This window comes from Mycteria americana, chromosome 1 (genome assembly GCF_035582795.1).
Source record: "Mycteria americana isolate JAX WOST 10 ecotype Jacksonville Zoo and Gardens chromosome 1, USCA_MyAme_1.0, whole genome shotgun sequence".
In the NCBI taxonomy this organism is placed as follows: domain Eukaryota; kingdom Metazoa; phylum Chordata; class Aves; order Ciconiiformes; family Ciconiidae; genus Mycteria; species Mycteria americana.
In genome coordinates this window covers 11,741,538-11,749,487 of record NC_134365.1, presented here as the reverse complement: position 1 = coordinate 11,749,487, position 7,950 = coordinate 11,741,538, and the positions used below count along the sequence as shown (strand labels likewise).

The following is a 7,950-nucleotide window of genomic DNA, read 5'->3' as shown; positions in this document are numbered from 1 at the left end:
CAAATATTTAGAAGATACAAGAAATACAGTGTTTCTTACTTCCTCGGAGCAAGAATCTCACGCAGAATATTTAATTTGGCTTATTTTGTTAAGATTAAAAAATATTTCTCCCTCACTTCTCCGCTGCCTTTCATTTTCTTCAGATTACTTTGTTAAGTTTTGGTTTTAAGGGCTTTTTGGTTTGGTTTGGTTTCAGTTTTCTGCAGGAGAAGAACCTTCTGGGAAAAAGAAAAAAAAAAGCAAAAGAAAACTGGGATTCAAAATAAACACTTCACAGCTGAACCACCCTCAGCAGACCAGCAAACTCCTCCCTTAAACATTCAGATATATGACTGTACATGAAAATCAGATGGGCATGAGGAAGTGATTCCATTTGCCAAATGCAGTTTTGATCCATATGGCAAACAGCTGCTGTTCAGATGAGCAAATTTCTGAGAAGCTAATTTGTTAAGTCCAAACAGAGGATCTTGCAGTCAAAGGTAAATACATCATAGCACCTTTCAGTTGTTATTTGCTATTGTCACCACTCATAATGCATACTCTCTTATGACATGCTGTTTCTTTCTTTGAGAGTAACCTATAAGGCAGGAGATAACAAATACACAAAATACAGGATCTGAGTGGTCGCCATTGCTGAAACATGCAGTAAATGGGAACACAATTCCTCGTAGTCATAGCAAATTACCACAGACATTTTCAGGAATGTGTGATAATCCAGGGCTTGCACAGAGGACCATTCCAGAAAGATTTCTTTTTGTTTTGTGATGTTATCACTGCCACTCAGTCTTAACCTGTTTCTGCCTCAACGTATCTAGGGTAAAACCTGCCAATTAATTTTATTATGAACAGTTGTAAGGGCTATTAAAAATCCCGCCTTTAACAACCTAGAGTATATATGTGAGGTGAGATCCATGCTGTTTCACTGCCTGCAGCTTTTTCTTTCATTTGAAACCCTAAATTGCTTTCTGAGTCTATAGCGATGTTTGCAAAATTCGTAAAGAGCACTTCCTTTCCACAGGAAAGGCATGTCATATTTCTTACCATCCACAAAGCTGCCTCATGGAGAGCCTGTCCAGACATGTCCAGCAGCATGTTAATTTGTGGGGCTTCCTGAGGCAGGAGGCTTTGAGTTCTACACCAAGACACCTTCCAGCCATATCTGAAACCATGACTCCAAGCCAATGGGCTGCATGTCCTGTCTCAGGACGCTGCTCTTGCGTCTCCTCAACAACATAGATTTATGCTATGCCTTACTTATGTAACTTATATCAACATATATAGAGAGATATCCTTTGCAGAGATCAGATTCACACAGAAACAGGTTCTCAGGAGGGTATAAATCTGGTCACTTCGCTGTAGCGTATGAAGCAACGTCATCTGAAAACAGCAACTGGTCTGATTTGTATGTCTTTCGCATATTTTGTCTTGTGATAATATTAGTTTGATGTGCAGTTTTTCTCATCAACTTAAGATCACTACAGAATTCATCTCTTTCATTATAAAATGCAATAACGGCACATACTTTATTTTATTTCCACAGGTGTGCTAGGAGTATCTGAAGTGGGAAAGTCAAAGATCGGGTGAAAAAGAAATAAGATATTTACTGCTAATTTGTCTCTGGAATAGGACCATAAAAACTAAAAGAGAGAGAAAAAATGAAGAAGAATGAGACCAGATGGTCTGTTGGAAGGCAGTGGAGGAGAAGGCTTACCAGTTCTAGTTTGAGCAAGGGAAAGTCTGAGAAAATGGCTGCTACATGGATACCTACATAGTTAGGTCAGTAATAATTTCAGTTCATTTTCTTTCTGGTACTTTTTATAAGACAGACACGCTAAGAGGATAAAATTAATTATATTTAATTTTAATGTACATATTTGTCAAGAATATTTAAAAGTCAAGTTAGATACCTATTTAGTTTTGCTTACAGGTCTAACTTCATGAATTAGGTGCTTGAATATATTCCTTTATCTTTCACTCTTCAACCACATTTAAATCTGAAGACTAATTTTTAACCTTACATACAATAATATTTTATGGAGGCTTAAATTTAAAAGGAAATCTGACACTGTAAGTGCTTGTAATTTTTGTCTGTTGTGAGACGATATTGTTCCATGTCTTTTCATATTACTACTTTCTTAATTACATTTTTGTTTCTCTCAGCATTTTCTTCTTGATTGGAACCACTCACTAATGATTAAGGGATTATTTAATATATGTGTTCTTTATGGTCACTTAACTTGTGGCACTACATCGTTTATCTCCTCCATCAAAGTCCCTAAATTGGGTACTCAAGGTGGAATTGTAGTTCTTGAAGAAATCCAGAAAGCCTAACTTTGAACTTCAGGACTTGTCTTGTTTTGAGGAAAGTAATTCCCATCTTCCTGTACTCTGCTTCAGAGATTTCCCTGACAATTGTTTTCTTCAGAAGGGAAATACATCAGGTAAAATTGTGAAATATTTATTATTTAAATAGTACTTGACTGTGAATGGAAGCCATATGGCTTGAAAATGTTTAAGGTGGTGTTTGGGGTTTTTTTTTAGAGGGAGGGTTTAATTGGCTTACTTATAGTCTATTCAATGTAAATTGTAGAAGGTACTTATTTTTAAAAGTCTCAGTTAGTGCTCTTAAATGAAAAGTAAGATTAGTCACCTGCATTAAGGAGTTCTGAAACCCATATTCTCAAGAATATTGAAAAAACCCCCAAAGCATTAATTTTAAATGCACAGCATATAACATTGTGAGTTCGTGTATTTTGAATACTCTGTTTCCAATAGTATTCTTATTTAGAGAGGATTTTCAGTCTTCTTTATAAACATTATTTTGCCTCAAAAAAATTTAAGTTAGTTCTTCAGGTTATTATTCTGTAAAGGAAGAAACTATGACAAAGAGTTTATGGGACTGAAAATTGTCATTTTCACAGAATCACAGAATCACACAAAATGGTTGAGGTTGAAAGGGACCTCTGGAGGTCATCTGGTCCAACCCACCTGGTCAAGCAGGGCTACCTAGACCAGGACTATGTCCAGATGGCTTTTGAATATCTCCAAGGATGGAGACCCCACAACCTCTCTGGGCAACCTGTCCCAGGGCTCAGTGACCCTGACAGTAAAAAAGTGTTTCCTTAAGTTCAGACAGAACCTCCTGTGCTTCAGTTTGTGTCTATTACCTCTTTTCCTGTCACTGGGCAGCACTGAAAAGAGCCTGGCTCTGTCTTCTTCTTCCTCATATTTATATAGATTGATAAGATCTTCCCTGAGCCTTCCCTTCTCCAGGCTAAACAGTCCCAACTCTCTCAGCCTTTCCTCATATGAGAGATGCTCCAGTCCTTTAATCATCTTTGTGGCCCTTTGTTGGACTCTCTCCAATATGTCCATGTCTCTCTTGTACTGAGGAACCCAGAACTGGAAGAAGTACTCCAGGTGTGGACTCACCAGTGCTGAGTGGAGGGGAAAGATGACCTCCCTTAGCCTGCTGAACACTCGTCTTAATGCAGCCCAAGATACCATTTGCCTTTTTTGCCGCAAGGGCCTATTGCTGGCTCATGTTCATCTAGGTGTCCAGCAGGACCCCCAGGTCTTTTTTCTGAAAAGCTGGTTTCCAGCTGGGCAGAGTGGGATTCCAATCCAGATTTAGACATGACATTTAGACACATGAATTTGTGTGTCTACTTGCAAGTATCTACATGCGACTAAACTCATTATAATCTCTGCAAATGTAGGGAACAAATTACATAATGATTCTAAATACGGGTAGATATCAACATTGGTTGAGATTCCCCAGGGTAGCATACCTGACCTCCCACTGCTGATATATTAGAGCATGGATCTTCCGTAAATCTTTTGTGATATCTTCTAATCCTATGCAACGGTCTCAGACACTTTGCAGCATCTCAGATTGCACTAGTGACCTATGTGTATGCAACTGAATCAAGTCCTTTGGTAGTATAGTCAACAGTCAAAAGAACCTAGTCAGCTAACCAGATTTAGTGTCTGCATTTGAGTGATGTGAATGCAGAAAATGCAGACCTCCAGTGATGGTAATGGGATCTTACACATCCAGCTCATCACAGACATCTATATCATAGACAACTAAATTTAGGTATCTGAATCTTAAGTTGAGTTTCTTTGCAAACATCCAACTTTCATTATAAAAAATGCTAGAAAAAGTTTGGTTTATTGCATCTTACACAATAAACACATTACAGTATTTTTAAAAAAAGACATTAAAAATTACTCTTTAAAAGTTTTCTTACTTTTCAAATACATACCATATAAATATTTTAGAAATTAGAAATAAACACAATGTTCTTCGTGCATTTTTGAATGAAATGGAGGGGAAAACTCAGAGGGAAAATAAGACTGAGAGACAGTTCATAAAACTAGATACTGCCCAAATAATGAAACACTTGCTTCCTTCAGTTCAATTAGCATTCTTTCCGTGACAGGTACAAATCATATTCCCTTATTGCCTCAGCTCCTGGTTTGCAGACAATAACACCCAGGAAATTTGATCAGATCAGAGCAACTGTCCAGCCCTGCTCCCTGATGTGAATTACCAGGAATCAAGATTTTGACTCCCATTGCATTCATGCCTACAGATCAGTTTAGACACAACCTGTGAGACTGCTATAACCACTCACTGTAACCTGCTATACTGTAAAAAGGAGGGGGAGGGAAGAAGAGAAGAAATGAGATGTAAGTGCCAGTCATCAACACATGGCGCAGAAAAGCCGTGCTAGCTCATGATAGGACAGTATGCCTACTATAGGTAGGTTTAATAAATCTTTCTCAGAAGAACAGGAAGGACAAAGTAAAACTGAAATGCAGAATGTGGCTCTCAAATTTACATTATCAGTATTAGGGCTAATCAGCTGTCAGGCTACTCAGCTACACATTGCCTCACAGTTGGGCTTGTAAGAAAGTCGGGGTTTAGTTTTGAATAACAGGACCTTTTATTGTAAAGCCTTTGCATCCTTCTAAATAATAATTCTCCCTTACAGAGTTTCTAACTTGGGGTCAATGACTCCAAATTACTTTTTATTTTGCCAGCCTGCATATTTTTTAATTCTTATGCTCTTCTTTAGTAATTTAATATTTTTAAGCATTTTGCATTTGAATTCTTTCACCCTGTTACTATTTGACTGCTGCCAAACACAGCAGACTGAATGCATGATTATTTTCATTTCCATTAATACTACTTAATACTGCAGGCAGATTAAAAGAATCATATGAGTTTCACCAAGATTTATCATGCATAAATACTAAAAAAATCTACCTATATATGTCTGCTATGGGTTTCTTCTTCTTCCTAAAGAGTGAAACAATCTAGTTTTCATGTTCAGATAATACAACTTTACATGATTTCTTCATATCAAATGCATAGTAAGGAATGACAATGCAAAGGACATCATTCTCTTGAGGGAAGCGACCTGCACAATGGAGAAATAAGAGGGTTCCTTTGGCGTATCCTGAGGGCGCCCATTTCAGTTTGGAGAAAAAGTGGTTGAAGGAAGGGCACCAGTCTATGAACTTCATCACTATAGGAACTTACAGAAAGTCTGTGTTCTTAAAGTTCTTAGGAAGTCACATCTGATTATCTTTCAATATAAGAATGAAGAAAAAATGAAAATATTAAAAATATATAAAGAAATAGATTGATAAATAAATAAATCTTCACCTTATAATTGTCCTATTGGAAAGACTTTCCAAAATTTTATTGCTCTGATGCTTAGAAATCTTTATATTGTTAGTGTTTTGTTTTCATGCTGAGTGCTCATGGCCAATTTCTTGTGCTTGAAAAGCATCCTATCTTAAATACTTTTCTGCCTTCTGTTATTAATAGAGATGCATTACCAGAGAACAGTAATATCTGTCTGTGTTTTACCAGGACAAACGGACTGAGTTCTTTTGAACAGTGTTCATAGAGCCTAAATGTAGGTACTTGATCTTTCTCTGCTTCTGCATTTATGACTGATTAACTATAGGATAATTCTCTGTCATGAGATCCACATGTAAGTCCGTGCACATTGTACTGTTGAATTTCACTTTATTCCCAGCGCTTCAGTCCTCTAAGTCATCATTCTTACAATGACAATGTTTATATTTAACCTGCTTGATGTTAAGAGTTCTCCTAACCCTACCTCAGGGCAAGATCCAGGCACACAGCAGCCTCCCCTGTGCCAAGCTTCAATTTACAGAAGAAAGATACTCAGATATCTGGACCAGAAGGGAACTGTGATATGTTGTTCCAGGTAGGTTATCAATGCAAACAATTCAAGAACTGGGACTTTTGGTAGCTATGTAGTATAATGTGACACCCAGTCTAAATAATACACTCAGCATCTCCAACATGCTACCATTAACAAGCTTTACAGAAACATTTCTACTTTTTATTCTGTAGCCACTAATTAGAAATACTAAACAACATTAGCTCCAAAGAATTGCACTGTTTCTACCCTGATAGTTACCTTCATCACAATCTATTGTTATCTTGCCTTCACAAATTCATAATTCATTATATTGTATTAAAATTAGTAGTTTCTTGTATGACATAATACCGAATGCTCTTTGGATATATGTACTGTCTAGGAAACAGTGATATCAAAAGGTTCCTGTTGGCATGGCATGATTAACTTTGATAAACTCATTGTGTCTTATGTCATTTTCTGTTTATTGTGAAATCTTCCATTACTCTTTCCTCCAGGTGTTCCATATTAGAAAGGTTAAACAATTGTTCCTCAGCCACCCAAGATCTCATTTTTCTTCTTTTAAATACAAATTCTCCATTGTATACCTTCTAGCTATAAAAGAAAATCTTCAACTTGACAAATTTTTAATTATTTCTTGCTACATTTTATGAATCAGTTTTCTTAAAGGTCTGCAATGATGCTTACCAGCCCTCCCAAATTCAGCATGTAACTTCACAACACACGAACGCAGGCACCACCCAAAGACCTCCTGCTCATCAGTGGAGAGACAGGAATTTTCAGACGCCAATTTAGATCTTAGGGAGTTTGAATTGCTGTTTATAGGCTTTTTTCCATTGATTTTAAAGGAGCGTGGGAAAACCAGGCTTCTGATTGCTTTGCTTAAGTGCTTAACACTGGGGAAACTCTGCCAGGGCCCTGAGTGCACTCAGGGGCCCTAATGTCCCTGCTGGCCCCCGGGGCTGCCCCCGCCCTGCCCACGGCTCAGGGCCCCGTTCCAGCCCCGGGGCCGGCAGTGCCTGCCCCAGAGAGGCCGTGGGATGCCATCTCCAGCCCTGCCACAGCCCTGTCCTGTCTGTCCATGGGCCCTGCTGGCTGATGTCCCAGCCTGGCCTCGACCCCTCCCTGTCCCCACGGCCCTGCCTGGCCATCCCGGACTGAGTCTGACCCTGGTTCCCCTCACCAGCCTGGATCCTGACCCCCACCTGCAGGCCAAAGTCCTGGCCCGGCCTCGGCCTGTTGCTGTCCCCAAGAAGGTGCCCAAAGCCTGGGGCTGGGGCTGCCTCAGCTGCCCCCCTGGCCTGCCCTGCCCTTGCTGGGAGGAATGGGCCCTGGCTGCCAGGCCCTGCCCCGCTGCCCCGGGGAGCCCCCGACCCCCATCCCCAGGCCCAGGGAACCACCAGCCCTGGCCCACACAGTGCCCTGACTGACTTCGGATTTGGGCTTTACCTCCATTGCAGAAGTAGCACTTTTTTTTTCTATTTATCTCCTCATTCCAACAGTTACTCTGTTGAATGTTGTGGTTTGGTGCCACATTAGATTGTCTTTTATCTCTGCCCTTCACTGAACAGGAGTCAGACTTCCAAGTTTTAGACATTATTAGAAAAGCCTTTTGCTCACTTGTTTTATTTTCCTTTGTAAAGGCAAACCCAACTTGACATTTCAAAATGGTCACTGTGCTTGCACTTTTTGGCCTTTAAAGTATAGCTTCCTTTAATGATCAGTCCTTTTCCCATTCCAGATA

At 39.4% G+C, this 7,950-nt stretch overlaps 1 long non-coding RNA gene across 3 annotated transcripts in view; it reads left to right on the top strand.

The window, feature by feature from the left end:
• The first annotated feature begins 213 nt into the window (after positions 1-213).
• LOC142404007 (uncharacterized) overlaps positions 214-7,950 on the top strand; it is a 49,656-nt gene continuing 41,919 nt past the window's right edge. For all 3 annotated transcript variants that reach the window (XR_012773722.1, XR_012773719.1, XR_012773717.1), the window contains exons 1-3: positions 214-479; positions 1,541-1,776; positions 6,146-6,251. This is a non-coding gene — a long non-coding RNA (uncharacterized LOC142404007). The remainder of the gene's footprint in view (positions 480-1,540; positions 1,777-6,145; positions 6,252-7,950) is intronic.